At 36.9% G+C, this 19,228-nt stretch overlaps 1 non-coding gene across 1 annotated transcript; it reads left to right on the top strand.

Annotated features, from left to right (window-relative positions):
- The first annotated feature begins 1,593 nt into the window (after positions 1–1,593).
- On the top strand, positions 1,594–1,700 carry LOC133313595 (small nucleolar RNA R71). Its single transcript, XR_009751833.1, has one exon. It is a non-coding gene; the product is annotated as a small nucleolar RNA R71 (small nucleolar RNA).
- Positions 1,701–19,228: the final 17,528 nt, after the last annotated feature.

The raw sequence follows: 19,228 nt of genomic DNA, 5'->3' as shown, positions 1-19,228 counted from the left end.
GATTGTCTAACAAAGTGAGAGCAGAACATTCTTCCAAGTCTTCTCCTTCATCCTGGAACTTTATTGCTTTGGCAATATTGAACTTGATCTCATCGTCATGAACTCTCATGGTTAGTTCCCCCTTTTGTACATTGATAACTGCTCCTCCAGTTGCTAGTTCCCTTCTGGCTTGACGATGGTCATTTGTAAGGTCACCGTGGTGGGTTTAGTTGGTCCAGTGGATAATTGTTTGAAGATAGATAGGGGCATGAGATTGATGTTGGCCCCTAAATCACCAAGGCTTTCCCTTGGTACGTGTTTCCTATAATGCAAGGAATGGTGAAGCTTCCTGGGTCTTGGAGCTTAGGTGGGAGTTTGCCTAAGTATTGGCAACTCTCTTGTGTCATTTTTATAGTCTCATATTCCGTTATTCCTCTGTTTTTTTAGAGGACATCTTTCATGAATTTTACGTACCTGGGCATCTGTTCTAGTGCGTCCACCATAGGAATGTTGATGTGAAGTTGTTTTAAAATGTCCAGGAACTTTCCAAAGTGCTTATCCTCCTGTTGCTTTTTTGTTCTTTGAGGGAACAAAATTTTTGTTGATATTTGCCTGCTTTGAGTTGGACTGATTGGTTGGCTGTTGGCTTCCTTTTCGGGTTCTGGGTTCTGATCGTCTGTGACTGGTAACTGTTGTTGTGCTTTTGGGGCTGCTTCAGGTGTTTCAGTTTGTTCTTTTTCCTTTGGTCGAACTGTGGGCTGTGCTGTGGCTTTCCCACTTCTTAAGGTGACAGCCTTGATTTGCTCTGAATGGGAGATAGGTGTTACTTTTGGCGAGGTTGTTGAAGGAACGTCAGTATTCCTTGCTAATGATCCTTGTGTTCTGGTTTGAAGGTTGACAGCAATCTGCCCTAGATGGGACTCAATGTTCTTGACCACTGCATCATTCCTGGTGATATATTCCTTGACATAATTTTCCAGGGTGTTGATGCGTGGGTCATATCTGTGGAACGGAACGTAGTTGTTTCTTCTTTGTTCAGACGTTCCACTGCTGCTACCTTGCTGATACTGCTGCTGATTGTTGTTGAATGGTCTCTGGTTAATGGGTGGCCTCCATTGGGTGTTGTGGTTCTGGTCCTTAATGATAGTTCCTCCAGGGCTTGAATGTGTATTTTGTCCTGCTTGTTGATTGTCTCTGGTGAAGTTCCTATTGCCAAAATTTTCTGCATAACACACCATTGCAGTGGATGGGCAGTCTGTTGAGTCATGAAGGTCACCACAGGCTGAGCATGGTTCTGTTTCAGTTGCTGTGAGTTGTAAGACTTCCATCCTTGGTGCTTCTTGGTCGGCTTTTAGGTTCTTCACTTCATTCATGAGTGATGCCAGCTGGGCTTCCATGGCAGTTTGTTTATCTAGTTCTAGCATGCCTGGCTTCCTCACTGGGCTCCCTCTGTCTTTTGGCCATTGGAGACATCTTTTAGCAATCCCTTCTATGATTTCATATCTTGATTCAAGTGTTCCTGTAAAGAAATATCCTCCTGCAGCAAAATCTAAGTGAGATTGAGAAGTATTATCAAGTCCTTTATAGAAAGATTGTAACACTCCCCAACTTTCTACCCCATGGTTTGGACATTTTCTTATGATGTCCTTGTATCTCTCCCATGCTTTATAGAGATTTTCTCCATAAAACATTCTGAAGTTAGAGATTTCTGCTCTAACATCTGCTTGTCGAGACATTGGGAGAAACCTCTCTATGAACTTGTTAGAGAGTTCTTCCCATGTGTGGATTGATCCAAGGGTGAGAGTTTTCATCCATGTTTTAGCTTTTAAGCCTAAGGAGTGAAGGAACAACCTCATTCTCATGCTCTCTTCTGTTACACCCTCAGCTTTAAAATTGTCACAGATATCTTGGAATGTGGTGAGCTGTGTGTAAGGATCTTCTGAAGGGAGTCCATTGAAGACCCCTGCTTCCCTAATCATGTGAAACATGATAGGTTTTAATTCAAAATTGGGTGCTACAGGAGGGAGGATTACTCCCCTGTCTGGTCTGTTCCTGAAAGGAGCAGCCAAAGTTCTGAAGTTCTGTTCTTCATTGTTATTATTGTGATCAGCCATGTTTTCAGGAAATCTTTCTCTGATGTTCCTTCTTCTCCTATGGAGTGTGCGTCCTGGCTCAGGATCAAAGAGAAACTCAGGTACTTCAATGGAGTGGTTAGAGTCTGTTTCAAACTCTTCACTCATAAACCAATAACACAGGGTATATATATATGCACAACAGATTCAGTGATAAAGAGAAAAAAATATAAAAGTAAAGTCAGATATACAGTATATGTGTTAGAAAACAATGATAAGAACAACAATTAATGTTTTTATCCCCGGCAACGGCGCCAAAAACTTGTTGGGTGGTTTGCTGATGGTGGAAAAATACAAGTTCTGATAGGGGACGTTCCTCTATTCTTGCAGAACACAGATTCGTCCCTTAGTTCCAACCCAAGTGCGCAAGTGCACACATCAAGTAATAAAGGGAGTATTAATGTCCAAATTATCGTTCCCACGAGGATAGAGTGCTAATTATTGTTTTATCACTGTTTATAAAGAGTGAAAATGAGAAGAAAAGTTAGTAAATGAACTGTCAGGTCAAACGTTCCCTACTGTCTTGACAATGTTCCTCAGGAACAGTAGGTTCAATCTGATGGCAAACAGTTGCTCGCTGCGTTATGTATGTGATCCTTCCTGTTTAGAAGAAGGTGAGATAACAATCATTGGAGTTTTATAAGTGCTAAATGAATTAAAATAAAACTACTAAAACAGAAATAACAATAATCAAGAGACAACAGGGTGGTGGTTAAAACAGTTTAACAGAAGGAACGGATTCACTGCTTCACTCTTAAAGGGGTTGTTTTCTCTGCTCAAGACTTAGCACCTTTTGGCTTTGTCTCAGTTTCTTTGCCTGCCAACTCTGATTCCTCAGCTCATGGTCTAGATGTCTCACAAGTTTCCATATTCCTATGGCTCCCTTGACTCCAACAGGTACTTAGTTCAGAACCTTAAAATGGACGAGTTGGCCCCTTATTCCTAAGGTGACCAGTAGCGTTTTTGCCATGACATCTACCTTCCCCCAATGGCTAAGCTGTCTGAAATCCCTTCCTTATGGAAGTTCCTTTCTCAGTATGTACCCAATTTCCATTGGCGCACAATGAATATAGCTTACTTAGCCAAAGAAATACATAAAGCTTCGGTCAAGAGTTTTGAAAACAGTTCTTTAAGAGTTTAACAGTTTACCCGTTCCACAGATAGTTCAGCTCATGGCTGATAGTTTAAACATAATTATTCTCAACTGAGATCACATAGACCCGAGATTCAGTCAAGAGATAACGATTGGAACGAAGAGAAAAACACTTATATTAAATTAAAAGACAGATTACAAAAAGAAACAGAAAATGGAGAAAGATGGGTATTTGCTCGTGAGGAGTCTTGATGGTTGTTTACAGATAAGAGAAAAGGGGTTGTCACTTAACTACAGTTACAACTTAAAATTAAACTAAGTTACTGACTACTACTACTACTAGGTGATCTTCTTCCTTCTGGACTTTAATCCCTCCAGAATCAGATGATGTTTTTGTATGAGGGTGGTCCTATTTATAGATGGAAGGAGAGTGGCAAGCTTGTAAATCCTTTGGAGCAAGTTGCTTAAATGAGGGGATGGGATGGTGGCAGCAGAGTATGGAAGCTGCGCAAATTGCTGGATGGAACAAGGTTTGGTGATGATTAGCCGTAGTTTGCAGGCCTTCCCATGTTTTGCTTCTCTTTTCAGCCAATGAGAACTCTTGATTCCCTGCTCTTCACGTTTCCAGCTGCTCAGTTGGTGCACCGCCTTGCTTTTTAGAAGTCTTTAACTCTACGTTACCTGCAAAGTGTACATAAGCATTAAATGAATGGAGAAGGTGCATTAAATGTGTCTCAGTCCGTTCCCCTTTTAATATATTTTAAAGGAATACGTTACCATCTGTTCCCCCACTGTGTTTTTGTCGCAAATGTGTAAAACAAGTGATTTTCATGCTGAATTTGCTCATCTGAGGAGGGGTATGGTATTTTGTCATCAAAATGGGCTTAGATGGGAACAAATTTACGTCCCATCAATAAACAAATAAAATATGATTATAATTTAAACAAGTAGTCAGATGTCAATTTCTCTCAAGCATGAATTTATGGATGAACTAATTTTCATAATGAATTATCTACTATGTTATGTTGATCAACCTTTTTCTTATCATCAAGATGTAATGTCTTACTACCCTGATTGATACATTAATCAGAAACCCCAATGTCTTGGTGATTCCCTTCCTAATACATGCATTAATTACTAAGGTCTTAATATCACATCAGAATCCTAGCATCAATGTCTTGACTACTAAAACACTGATGATGAAGTTGTCAGATACAGAAACAATGTAAACATGTTTGTTCTACACTATTCCCTTAATAGAAAAAATTAATCAAGACAACTTCATATAATCACATGAGAGATAAACAAAATATCTAATTAACCATTCATAAATTCACACTTGAGTTCCATTGAATCAGACTACAAAGGACTCGACTCAGACATAATTAAAGAATAAACAAGAAAAAAAGAAAGAACAAACTCCATTGTCATGATAGTTGAGTCTTCAATCTCCAAGTACAATTACATAGAATGAACTAACTAATACAAGAACTAAGTCTTAAAGAATTTGGAAAGTCAGAGAAAATAAAGTGTCAGATCAGAGGATCTGAGATAGGATAGGATAGATGGGATATCAGATATGTCAGAATGTGAAGGCCCTTGCCTTTTATAGAGTTACAAAATACAATTGAAAACTGCCATGGGCACTAAAACGTTCATTGATGAGCGTTTTAGCGTCCATGTTTAACGGATGCCCAACTACTTTTAACTGATTCCAACGCTAAAACGTTTGACTTGGACGTTTTAGCGTTCAAGACCAGAGTCTTTTCCCACATCAGAGCGCTAAAACGTTTGATCAGGAGGTTTTAGCGCCCAAGACCAGAGACTTTTCCAACAGCAGCGCGCTAAAACGTCAGTGTTGGACGTTTTAGCGCTCGACACCAGCAACTTTTGTCTTCAGTTTGCAGCAGCGCGCTAAAACGTTCTGTGTGGACGTTTTAGCACTCAACACTTGAGCATTCTCCCTTTCTTCAGAATCTTCTTCTTTCTCTCTACTGCTCCTTGAGCTTCATTTCCCTACAAGACAATGTAAATTTTCCACAAAGCTTTCAGAACTTGTACTTGAGAGATTTCCAGGACATTAACCTCTTTTCCATCCATTTAATCACACAAATTGATATTAATTCATGCTTAAAAACCTGATGAACTAGTGGTTTATCACGTTTTCTCCGAACGACCGGAAAACTCCAGATTCATCTGATCAAGTATAATTAAAAGACAATGATTAATGTTAAAAATTACAGTTTCTAAATAGGTTATGAATTCACTGACGTTTAGAGAAATTCGGATGAGTTTTAAATCGTGTGAGGTGGCGTGGGACCCATCCACTTGAAGCCACTTAAACACCTAAGCCTATTATTATTCATCATCACCATCTCTTCCCTTCTCTCTCATGAAACCCGCGCCACACAGCCCTACCAAAGCCATTTCCTACCAAAATTTCATTTTTCCATAACTACACCATTTCTCCACCAAATCAAGTGATCTTTGGCTTGAAACTTGATGGAAAAGACTTTCTAAACACATTGGTACTAGTTGCAAGCCTTGAATCCAGCTGTATTTTGCAAAATTTCCCCCTCAAGGCCGCGGCTCACTTGCTTTGATTTGTGTTCATGGAGCTTCTAGGTGCTCCAATGGTGGAGTATGTTTAGGAGGAGCCTTGTGCCTTGCATTTGGGTGAGTTTCCTTGTATTTTAAACGGTTGAATCATGTGATTGATTTCATGAACCCTAAAGGGGGATTTTGTGATTGATGTGTTTAGAGAGTTCAATTGGAAAAAGTTTGTACATGAATGTGTCTTAGAATAATGTGTATTAGCTATAAATGCAATAAAAATTATTCAGGAAAAATATGGATTTGTAACTTAGAGAAATTTTAGGTTGTTATGACTTTGAATTTTGAAAATGTGTTAGGATTTTATTGTTGATTTGTTGTATGATTATATGTTGATATAATGGGATGGTATGAAGTGTGGAATGGTTAAAAATTGAATGAAAATCCCTTGGGATTGCATAGGTAACAATTCGGCCAATTAGGGAATTTTAGGGATTTGATGTTGTTGGCATGGATTGGTTGATGTATCATGTGTTAAATGGTATTTAGATGGGTTGTGTGGTGGTTTGAAGGTTGAAGGATCGATGAAAAATAATTGAGGGTGTTAAATGCCATAAAGGATCCTATAGTAAAATATTAGGCAAAACATTGTTTAAAAGACGTAAAGTGAAAAACGGCACTTGGTATGACCTTTTGGCAACCTAAAGAGGTATAATAAAATGAGAAAGAAAATTTAGAAAAATAAATTGTGAAATAAGCCTAAGAAGGCGAACCTACAAGGTGTAGGGGTGATTTTTGGTGTTTTTCGTATTTTAATCGAATTGCTGTGTACTGATGATTCGTACATGGTGTTGTAGGTTGCCGTACGTCGATTTGAACCTCAAATTGTGAGTCAGTGGATTGCCCTTGGTCATGGACCAAGTGGGATTGAGGTAAGTGATTGAATCATGCTTGAATAATTGTTAACTGGTGGCATGTATTCGTATGAGTTTTGAGTAATTGGGAATGCCCTCTGTGTAGGCATTCTGTTGAGTGACGAGCTCGGAGAATATACTGCTGTGGAGCTAAGTGAAGAGGCTTATTGAGGTAACCTCTTGGTACTGAAGCTTATGCATGTAAATGGACATTGGTGATTGAAATAAGTCAAGGATTAATAAAGTGAGCAATATGATATGAATTGTGTAATAACTATAAACTGAGTTGGGTTGTAAGTGCTCCAAGGCATTGTTGGTCCTTGTGTGTGCCACCCATTGGTTATTAGGTACATTTGAGGTATTAGAAAACATTTGCAAACTTTGGGATTTTTGTAAAAACAAAGAAAACTCTGGCGAATTTTCTGTAGAATTGGCAGAATTTAGGAGAACTTCGGAAGAGCATATCTCCCTCTAGAGAGGTCCGATAGGGACGTGCCATACGCCATTTTGAATATTGAGATTTCCTCTATGTTGTGGTAAAATTTGAGAGAAGTATGAGTTGGACGCCGGCCTAGAGAAGGCAGAGAGTGCAGACTGCCCAATTGCTCACTGTACTTGTGGCAGATCTGGACAAGTTTTGGGAAATTAATTCCTGATTCGTTTCTTGGTAAAACTTAGTGTATGATATATCAAATTGAAGCTTGAGGTGTCTAGTTTATGGTACAAAAATTTGAGAGCAACTGGGTGAGTGGTTTTTCTGCATTAATTCGTGGAGTGAAGGATGTTTGGAGCTGCTTTGGGGTTGGTTGGCAGTTTTGCTTGTCCAACTTCAAACGGCGATATCCGGAGCAAACGAGATCGAAATGACTCGTGTGATGGCTCATTGGAAAGGTATTTAAGTAAGAAAAAAAGATAGCTAAAGATGAAGGACTGGTTTTGTGCGGTGTGTCCGCAGAAAAATAATAACCGAACCATGTTCGGATGGGTGGAAAACGTAAAATCGAGAAATTAGCTAAGTATGTTTATGGGAACCCCTTAGTGTCTTGTATTGAGTAAAATAAGATATAAAAATAGTTTAAACAAATATTCCGCAAGATTTTACAGTTATGGTCACAACTTTTAATTATTACGCTTTTTATTGTTTTAAATACTCGTGTAATAACGGAAAAAGTTTATTCGCATTTTTATAAATGAATTGCTGTGATTGTAACTGCGCTTAATATCATAATTAATGTTAACAATACCGGTGTACAATGGGCTGTTACAATAATGGTTAGATACTAAAGATAATTTTGAAATTAAGCAATGATTAACTACATTCAACTTTGGTAAAGTTATTAACCCTCCCATCGAGGCTCTGGTAATGGAAAAGGCCCAAATAACAATTTTAGTTTTTACAAGTGACTTGCCCAACGTAAGCCTAGTAAAGAAAACTGAAGGATTTTTAACAATAAACAAAAATAGTTATGAGAATCTACTTGTACTTCGTTTGTTTATTGCATTATTTGTTTGTAATTGTGTGTCTTGCATGTTTTTTTCTTTAGAAAATGAATTCATTCAATCCTCTAGCCATGATTTTGAGTCAAAAACCTCTAGATGGTACAAACTACGAAGAATGGAAAAGCAACCTTGATATTGTTCTTAAACATGAAAAGCTGAATTTTGTCCTTACTGAACCAAAGCCATGACCACCTGTAGAGATTGCGTCTAAAGAAACTAAGATGCATTACCCAAATTGGGAGAGGGAAGATATGTTAGTTCATTGCTATATTATTATTAGTCTTTCCAAATACTTGCAGAAGCAAGTATACACGATTAAGAGTGGAGTAGAGTTGCTTCAGACTCTTAATGACATGTTTGCTACGTCTAGCAGCTCTGCTAGACAGAATGCAGTCAGTTCAAGTTTTGCTAAGCATCTTGTTAAATCCAAAGGGAAACCCAAGGGTGGTAACAAAAAAAAATAACTTGGTTATCAGTTGTCAAACCAGTTACAATAAATAAGCCGAAAGGCAAGTGCTTCAAGTGCAGACTGAAGGGACACTGGATGAAAGATTGCCCATAGGTGATGAAAAGAACAAGTTATGGGTAATTTAAAAGGCTTAATTAGTGGATGAATCTACGATTCAGGAACCACTAACTATGTTTGTTGTTCTTTGCAATGGTTCAAGCATTGAGGGCTATTACCAATTGACAAAGATATTTTAAGCTTGAAGATGGGGAGCTTGTGTCTGCATTGGATTAGCAGTAGAATGAGTTATTTTATCTTTTGATAATTTATGACTTTGGTTTTGGATGACTGTTTAATGATTCCGAATTTGAAGAGGAATTTTATTTCTGTTAGTTGTTTTGTGTGAAAATGGTTTGACAGTACAATTTAATTCCTTAGTTTCAATAAGAAGTTCATCTTCTTTTATTCCGGTATATTAAATTGTCTTTATTACTTGAGTTATATATCCCATTAAATTTGTTATGTTGAATTAAAAGGATGATGAACAAGAATATTCACCAAAGAAATAAAAGTTTCAAATGAAACATATTTTTGGCTTTTATAATTGAGACAGATTACCTCTAATAGGAAACATGGTTTAGTTAAAAGAGGGACTAAAAGTTTCGTAGTCTTTGAACTAAAAGCTATGTATAAGTCCTATTTGGAAAGTAAAATGGCTAAGCAATCTTATAAGGTCAAAGGAATTTGCGCAGTTTGTTAGTATTTGGGTGTCCTAGAGACAATCTTATGATTAAATAAGGACATAGATGTAGACCTTTTTAATATTGTCGCAAATAAATAAAAGCACTCTTTATCTTGTTTCATAATTCTGTCTCGATATTAATGTTAATATATTATGAATAACTTGATAAACCCCGTGGAATAAAATAGGTATCTCTTGAGTATCTGTGATGAGATCACAATCATGAGAATTCAAGAATACCGGGTGTTTATTCCTAATTTTATGTTCCTAGTCTAGAGATACTGAGAATGGGGTCAGTAATCTCGGGTAAGACTAGCACGACTTATCTACTTGTATATGGATACAAGGTATAGACCTCATGTGCTACAGATATGGAGATGTCTTAGCTAAAATCGTGGGTGGACCTATAAGGGTATAGTTCGCACTGAACAGACCCACAAAGAGACTCTATGAGGAACTCTCACAGAGAGTATCATTAGAGTAGTCTCTTTATATTTGGGTATGTCTTTCCTAAGACCAGAAGTTATTACCTAGACTGTGTTCTAGAAGGCATGCTTTGATTGTGCACCTCGTCTTCCTGAAACATGGAGACTCATAGGTATACTGTTGGGCTTGTCCTGAAAGAACACAGGGATAGGTTGATAAGATGGAGGAATTCGTCAAATCTCTGTGAGAGATTAGGTTATCTGTAAACCGGAGAAATCGGGATGACATTTACAGGGACTCGGGAATCTATGCATAGTAAAAGAGATCATGAGATGATCTGCCTTTAGAGTCTGTAAATTGAAGATTCCCTATTTCGAATAAAGCTTACCCTAAACCGCAGGGGTTAATACGCTTCCTTACCCTAGGTTTTATGGGAAGGTAACCGAGACGAAAGGAAATATATACGGCAACCAAATATGTGCAATAGGATGATCAAGTCACTAATCTAACTAGTTCTGGGGCAACAAAGCATTGCTAGTGCTTGTCATTAGATGGGTTGTGGGCTTATTGGGCCCAAGCTCATTTATGTCAGTGGCTATGTTGGACCTAATGGGTCACACACTAACACCTAATTGTCTAGATGCTCTAGCATTAATGGTATTGGGCTTAACAATTGTTATTAGCCCAAGAAGTAGTTTGGAACTCCACAAATAGGGTGGAGGGCGCATGGATCTAAGTAATGGGCTTGGATAGTCCAAGACATTACTAATTAATTTAATTAGTTAAATTAATTATCAAATGTTTAAATTTTGAATTTTGAATTTGAAATTTGAAATTTGAATTTTGAAATTTGAATTTTGAATTTGAATTTTGAAATTCGAATTTTGAATTTTGAATTTGAAATTTGAAATTTGAAATTTGAAATTTGAATTTTGAATTTGAATTTTGAATTTTGAATTTTGAATTTTGAAATTTGAATTTGAATTTCGAATTTGAATTTGAATTTAAAATTTAAGTGTTTGAAAGTTTGAATTCAAATGTTTGAAATTCGAATTTGAATTGGCTATGAAAAGTTGTTTCATAACAAAAAGATAAGATGAGATCTTGTTGGAACATATGAAGAGGAAATCTTTTGGACATAATCTAAGAAGATTTCGGGTGCTGATTTGGCTGTTGGTTAGTCATCAGAATCAGCTCCAGAAGATACGATCTATTGGGAGAATATTTGAGTGATTTGATTCAAGTTTGAATGCAACTACTCAAATGTATCTGGTCATTATTTAGGATATATGGGGCGCACCATATAACTGATTATATGATGATTTATGATCAGATATTTGATTAGGTTTTGAACCTAATATATCACAAAGATATGATAGGATGTTGTTGGCAAGATTTGATGAGATTTGATTTGCAACAAATCATATTCTCTCTCTTTGATGGAGCACCCTTTTGGAAGGGATTTTTATTGGTTAAAAATCTGATTTTTTTTTTAACAAATAGGCTCCTCTTGTGTGCCTCTATATATATCTTCCTTCTAGGGTTTTTAGAAAACCAACCAAGCCATTCTCTTCTCCTCTCCTGCGCCACTTTTGTGAAGTTTTCACATTGAAAGCTTCACTCTTTCAAACACTTTTACCTAGCCTTTCTCTTCACACAGTGTGCGCTTAGCAAGCCTCATTGTAGTGATCACTTGGCGGTTTCACAAGAAGGAGTTCTTGCACCTAGACGCAGTGGGTGGTGTGGATCAACGTTAGAGGGTCTGAACCCTTCAGACCTACCTTGATCATCACGAGTTTTCACGAACAAGGTAACATCATGCTTTCTTAAAGCATGATCTTGAATGCATGTGTGTTTCGCAATGAAAAAGTTTTGTTTTTCCCTCCAGCATGCATCGGCCTTCAAGGTCATTTCCAACTTTCATAATTATTCAACTAGAATTGGTACATACTAATATATGTGGACCAATTAGCGTTCAAGCCAGAAGAGGTTATGGATACTTCATTATATAAATGGTTACTCTGGATTTGGATAGATGAACCTAGTGTGCCATAAGTCTAAAGCTTTTGGAAAATTCCAAGAGGTTTAAGTCTGAGGCAGAAAAGTATCTAGGTGTTCAAATCAAAACACTTTGGTCTGACTGAAGTGTTGGATACTGCCTGGTAAGTTCAGGTCTTACCAGATTTAAGAGGGGATAGTTTTTCAAAACTGTGTACTCTAGGAACGCGTTAGTTGAATGGAGTTTCAGTATACAATAATCAAACATTTCTAGACTTGGTGAAGAATATGTTCAGTTATTCATCTTTGTCAATTTTATTCTCGGAGATGCCTGGGAAAAGGAAATGTACCTTCTTAACTTGGTTCCGTCAAAATTATTGTAAAGACACATAAAGAATTATGGATAGGGTACAAGCCCAAATCAAACCATATTCAAATTTAGGGTGCTACGGCACAAGTCCTACAACAGCAGACAAATAAAATGGAATCTTGTACGAAAGAGTGCATGTCTTTTGGCTACCCTAAGAGAACCGGGGATGGGATCTTATTTAGTCCTAAGGACAAGATGATCTAAGTTAGCACTCACGTGATTTTCTTAAAAGAGGACTAGATGAGAAATTATAATCTCTTAAGTAAGGTTATTCTTGATGAGACTTATCTCGGATCAAGAATTTCTGGAATCTCTAGAAGCTTCATCCACTGTTCTCTTGATTGTTCAAAGAAGGGAAAGATATATCTCTAGGTGAACAAACAAGGGAACTGTAATTTGAAATTCAAAGTGATAATATATAAGTGAAACTAGTAGAAATATTAGTGGAAGAACAATATCAAGAATAAGTGGATCTTCAAGAAATTGAAGATTCACCATTTGACCAATTCTTTGATCTACCTGTAAATACACAAGGTCTAGTGCGGTAGATTCATAGTGGGAGAGAACCTTGTTAACTCTCAAGTTGTCTCTTGTTGAGTGACATTGATCCTGCTAGTTACGATAATGCACAAGAAGATGTTTTTGATCAAGTGTTGCTTAAGCTATGAACAATGAGATGGAATACTTGTATTTCAACTCCGTTTGGTCCCTAGTAAAGGCACCAAGAGGGGTAAAACCCACTAGCTGCATATGGACACAAAAGGCAAAGAGAGGATGGACAAGAAAGTGTAAACTTTCAAAGATAGCTTGGAGGCAATTTTTGCCAGACGCCATGCTTGAGTCTATCCAGATTCTCGTAGTTACTGCTATAAGTCTCAATTATGAGATTTCATTTTGGGAGTTGGATGTTAGGATATCTACATGCAACAACCAAAAGGGTTTATAGAAAATACACAGAAACATATGGTATGCAAGTTGTGAAAGTCTATTTCATGGACTTAAGCAAGCATCCAAGTCTTGGAACATCAGTTTTAATCAAGTTATCAAAATTTTGATTTTGAGAGAACCTTGATGAATGATGTGTATTTTAGTATTTGGGTGTCCTAGAGACAATCTTATGATTAAATAAGGACATAGATGTAGACCTTTTTAATATTGTCACAAATAAATAAAAGCACTCTTTATCTTGTTTCAAAATTATGTCTCGATATTAATGTTAATATATTATGAATAACTTGATAAACCCCGTGGAATAAAATAGGTATCTCTTGAGTATCTGTGATGAGATCACAATCATGAGGATTCAAGAATACCGGATGTTTATTCCTAATTTTATGTTCCTAGTCTAGAGATACTGAGAATGGGGTCAGTAATCTCGGGTAAGACTAGCACGACTTATCTACTTGTATATGGATACAAGGTATAGACCTCATGTGCCACAGATACGGAGATGTCTTAGCTAAAGTCGTGGGTGGACCTATAAGGGTATAGCTCGCACTGAACGGACCCTCAAAGAGACTTTATGAGGAAATCTCATAGATAGTATCATTAGAGTAATCTCTACATATTTGGGTATGTCTTTCCTCAGACCAGAAGTTATCACTTAGACTGTGTTCTAGAAGGCATGCCTTGATTGTATACCTCGTCCGCCTGAAACATGGAGACTCATAGGTATGCTCTTGGGCTTGTCCTGATAGGGCACAGGGCTAGGGTAATAAGCTGAAGGAATTCGTCAAATCTCTGTGAGAGATTAGGTTATCCTTAAACCGGAGAAATCGGGATGACATTTACAGTGACTCGGGAATCTATGCATAGTAAAAGAGATCATAAGATGATCTGCCTTTAGAGTCAGTAAATTGAAGACTCCTTATTTCATAAAAGCTAACCCTAAACCGCAAAGGTTGATGCGTTTCCTTACCCTAGATTTTATGGGAAGGTAACTGAGACGAAGGGACAAACATACGGCAACCAAATATGTTTAATAGGATGATCAAATCATTAATCTAACTAGTTCTGGGGCAACAAAGCATTGCTAGTGCTCTGTGTTGTCATTAGATGGGTTGTGGGCTTATTGGGCCCAAGCCCATTTATGTCAGTGGCTAAGTTGGACCTAATGGGTCACACACAAACACCTAATTGTCTAGATGCTCTAGTATTAAAGATATTGGGCCTAATAATAGTTATTAGCCCAAGAAGTTGTTTGGAACTCCACCTAAAGGGGTGGAGGGCGCATGGATCATTGTAATGGGCTTGGATAGTCCAAGACATTACTAATTAATTTAATTAGTTAAATTAATTATCAAACATTTAAATTTTGAATTTTGGAATTCGAAATTTGAATTTTGAAATTTTGAATTTTGAATTTGAATTTCGAAATTCCAATTTTGAATTTGAAATTTGAAATTTGAAATTTGAATTTTGAAATTTGAAATTTGAATTTTGAAATTTGAACTTTGAATTTGAATTTTGAATTTGAATGCTTGAACATTTGAATTTGAATATTTGAATGTTTGAATTCAAATATTCGAATTCGAATTTGAATTGCCTATGAAAGGTTGTTTCATAACAAAAGGATAAGATGAGATCTTGTTGGAACAAATCACTAGTATCATGAGAGAATCTTTTGGACATAATCCAAGGCTATATATGGCGCTGATTTGGGCTGTTGGTGAGCAAGATTTGCTCATCAAAATCAGCTCCAGAAGATTCAGTCAGTTGGGAGAAAATCTGAGTGAGTTGATTCAAATTTGAATGCAACTACTCAGATGTATATGGTCACCTTTTTGGGCTATATGGGGCGCACCATATAGCTGATCTTATGAAGATTTCTGATCAGAATTTTGAATAGGTTTTGAACCAATTCTCAAGAGAATATTCCAGGAGCGTGTTAGCAATTTTTGAAATTAAACACCTCCACTTCTCTCTCTCCAATCTGGCGCCTAATGATCAGATTTTTGGGAGAAAAATCTGATTGGTATTTTATTTTAAATACTCTCCTCTTATGCGCCTAAGTGTTTTCTAGTTGTTCCTCCAAGGGTTTTTCTGAAAAGCCTAGCCTATTCTCTCCTTTCTTCTGCGCCACTTATGAAGCTTTCACATTGAGAGCTTCACTCTTTCAAACACTTTCACCTAGCCTCCATCTTCACACATAGAGCGCCTAGCAAGCCTCTTTGTGGTGATCATCTGGTGGCTTCACAAGAAGGAGTTCTTGCACCTAGACGAGTGGGTGGTGTGGATCAACATTAGAGGGTCTGAACCCTTCAGACCTGCCTTGATCATCTGGTGATTTCACGAACAAGGTAACATCATGCTTTCCTAAAGCATGATCTTGATGTGCATGTATATTCCGCAAAGAAAATTTTTTTTTTCCCTCTTGCATGCATCGGCCTTCAAGGCCATTTCGAACTTTCAGTGTATTTGTATGTAAAAGATCCAACGGAAGACAATAGCTTCTCTGGTACTTTATGTAGATGATATGCTCCTTATTGGAAACAACGTGGAAGTAATATCAAGCATAAAGAGTTGGCTAAGTTAGTATTTTGGTATGGAAGTACTGGGAAAGCCAATTATATTCTTGGTATAAAACTCTTATGAGACTGGAAGAATAAGTTGTTGGCATCACCTTAGGCTACTTACATTGACAAAACTCTTGACAAAATTTAACATGAGAATTCTAAAAGAAGAATTATAATCTCATATGTGGAATTCATCTTCCTAAGGAGTAACCAAGACTCCTGAGAAGGAAGAATGCATGAGCAGGATACCTTATTATTTGGCAAAAGGTTTTCTCATGTATACCATATTGGGCGTTAAACCAGACATCTACCACGCAATGGGAGTAGTGAGACGGTACCATTCTGGACCTAGAGGAACACTAGCTTATTGTTAAGCATATACTCAAGTATCTTTGGAGAATAAAAGATTATATGTTGGTATATTCTAGTGGGAGTCTTGAAAAGATGAGTTTTCAAAGATTTAGTTTTTTTTAAGTGGATATTGACTCAAGAAATCAACCTCAAGCTATGAGTTTTTCACTAAACTCAGATAGCATTAGAGGTGGAGCTTGCAGTTGCAGTTACTAAGAGTTTGTCTAAACTTGTGTTCGAAAGGCATGTTACTTCTTTGGGTCTTAGGAGGATCCTAGACTTGGATTAAGCGAGTGAGAGATATTGGCTTCATTGTGCTCTCGGAGTAAGACAATGAAACAATGTAATCATTTTCTGAATTTTACAAATGAGGTATTATTTATTTATTTTGCACACTATTTACAAACATCAAGGTCCAGATCAATTGTGTAGTATATGATCATATGGATACGTTCATAGAAGACATGATCATTAGTTCTCACAATTGATGAATAGATTCACAACTGTTAAATAAAGTTGGCACTTTATTTAGGCTGCAATATTTTATGAAATGGTTTTGTCTGAATCATTGTAAAATATTGGTGTGAACTAACATTCACATTGAAAGGATCAAGGAGAGATTTGATTAAGGTTATTTTTCTGTCACAAGGCATCAAATCTCCAGTTAACTATAGTTATGTAATTTCTCTTAATCCTGAGTTTATTATAAACAAGTAATCAAATAGTTTTCATTCTTTGATTTAACAACGAGTGAGGTTCGATCTATTGACGATCAATAACTCGGTATTTTGAGAGTGAGATTATTTGATTATCGGTATTTATATGATAAACAACATGAAATTTCTAGGATATATACCTTTGATATGTTTCGGTAGTTGGATATTGAAGACATTGGCCAGTTCATGTTATCCATTAGAGAAACTATCATAGTCAAGGGAATAAATAATTGATTGAGTTACAGAAAACTTGTCAATCAATTATAGACATTCTACAAAGGGGCGATGCATATTCGTGTTATAAGTGTTATTAATCTTGGAGTCCAAGTTCGGGCTTTTAGTGGAATAACACCGAATTAGATAATCATTTGTTGATTATCAAGAGCCTTGATTAATAAAAGATGGTAGATCCACATGCTAGCTCAAGATAAGGGATGGGACAATTCGAGTTGATGACGACTAGTGGAATATATGGACTTGGGCTTTAGGCTCAAGTTTGTACTCAAGAGAAAGTGGGAGACTGTTGGATTTTGCTCTTTCACTAAAGCCCAATAGGGCCTAGTGTGTAAGAAGAGCCCAAGAAACCTAAAGCCCATTTTACTTAGGGTTAGGGTTTCTTGGAACCCATATATATTCTACACTTATAGTCATCAGCCTCTCTAGTCTTCACTTGGTAGTTGCAGAGGCTGAGGTAAGGTCATCTCCCTGAAAGTGAGAGAGTGCCGACACACTTCCTATTTCCCCTTGAGACATAGTCCGGAAGATCTGCCATAGTCTAGCTTCAAGGAGGTTGTTCGTACTACGGCGCTAAGTGTAAGAACTTGCACCGATAAATTAGGAATTTAAAATAAATAAATTGAGTTTAGAAAATAATTCCATAATTGACATTGGATAAATTTGGAAATATTAGAATAATTATCGAGAAGGTCAACTAACGCTTAAATATCTTTTCTGATGAAAAGTGCAGATACCGATTTTGCTTCACGGTATAAATGTGTACCGGCAAAGTATTTTGAAAAATTGTAAGAAAAATACAAATATTCCTAAAAAAATATCTAGGTCAAGGATATCAATTTTTAAGTAAATATAATGAGCGGCGATGTCCGAACTAATACCGGCTATGTATAAAACGCGTACTAATAAAGTGTTTCAAAAAATTATAATAAAAATATGATAATTCCTAGAAAAATGTTTAGGTTCAGAATATTAAGTTTGGTGGAAAAATGATTAGCGGAGCTATTAGAACTAATACTGTTGATTAGTGGGCACACTAATATAAATAGCCACTTACACTAAACCCTAGGTCAGTTTTTCTGATCCCAAGGTTGATTCCATGGCTGCCACTTTCTTCCTCCATGAGAGCTTGAGTCTTGTGCATGGAACTTGATCAAAAATTCACCTTTCTCCATATTTCTCCACTTTTATATTATTGAACCACCATTGAGCCTTGTAAAACTTGAGTCTTGTGAGGGAAAAGCTATGTCTTGAGGGGTTTTAGTTTCTATTTTCAGTGAGTAAGGGTTGACCTTTGGTGTTCTTAGTGTGTGAGCCTTGGATACCCTCTAGAAAGCTCAAAGAACCAACCTTTGTGAGGAAAGAACCTAGCTTGGAGTGCAATTTTCGTGCACCACCAAGTCAGTGGCTTGGAGCACCTTCAAAGTCCTTAAAGCTTCTCCATTTTTCTGATTTCGAAGGTCCATATGTAACTACAAGCCATTTCCTTTGTAGTTTCTTGAAAATGAGTTAGTTTGTGAAGTAAAGAGTGGAAATCTTAATGATGCATGTAAAATATGATATAATGATGTTTAAGCGTGTAAGTTGAACTGATGTTTTGATAAAAAAAATGGACCTTGGACCCTTGGAAGCCATGGAACCCGCGGATTATGCAGAAAATTCTATATTTTTCATGTTTTGTCCGCGTAGTAATCGATTATCCTGTGCATTGTAATCGATTACCATGTGGAGTAATCGATTACCCTGTTCATGTTAATCGATTACCATGTGGAGTAATCGATTACCCTTTGGTTGTATCCTGAGTAACCATCTCATAGTTATGGTTGTTGGTGAAATTCGTAATTCTCCACATGTTTGTCTTTTTATCTCTTGAAGCCTTAAGACATGCTTCACACCCTATACATAACGATGATGTCCACGTTGGTTTGGTTTGACACACTTTACCCACAACTTTTCACTTTTTCAGTTGATCATAACTTTCTCTAACACATGCTAGCATAATGTAATTCTCCTTGGATGTTCTTCTCCGGATTCCAAAACCTTTTGCCCTACCAAATATTGTATATGTTTAGGAAAATGCATTCCAACCTATCATAACATTAGTATTATTTGTTAGTGATAAAGGAATGCCATTCGATATATGTAACGACCCAAAATTTAATAAAAAAAAATAACGGAGTCGCCACTAATTTTTTTTTTTGGTGTGAACGCCACTGATTTTATTTACTTTGGAAAAAATTGGAAAACCCTTTATTTT

The sequence above is a fragment of the Gastrolobium bilobum genome, unplaced genomic scaffold (assembly GCF_033153095.1).
Source record: "Gastrolobium bilobum isolate Gb01-03AN ecotype WA unplaced genomic scaffold, APGP_CSIRO_Gbil_v1 utg10065, whole genome shotgun sequence".
In the NCBI taxonomy this organism is placed as follows: domain Eukaryota; kingdom Viridiplantae; phylum Streptophyta; class Magnoliopsida; order Fabales; family Fabaceae; genus Gastrolobium; species Gastrolobium bilobum.
This window is presented reverse-complemented; position numbering and strand designations above follow the sequence as displayed.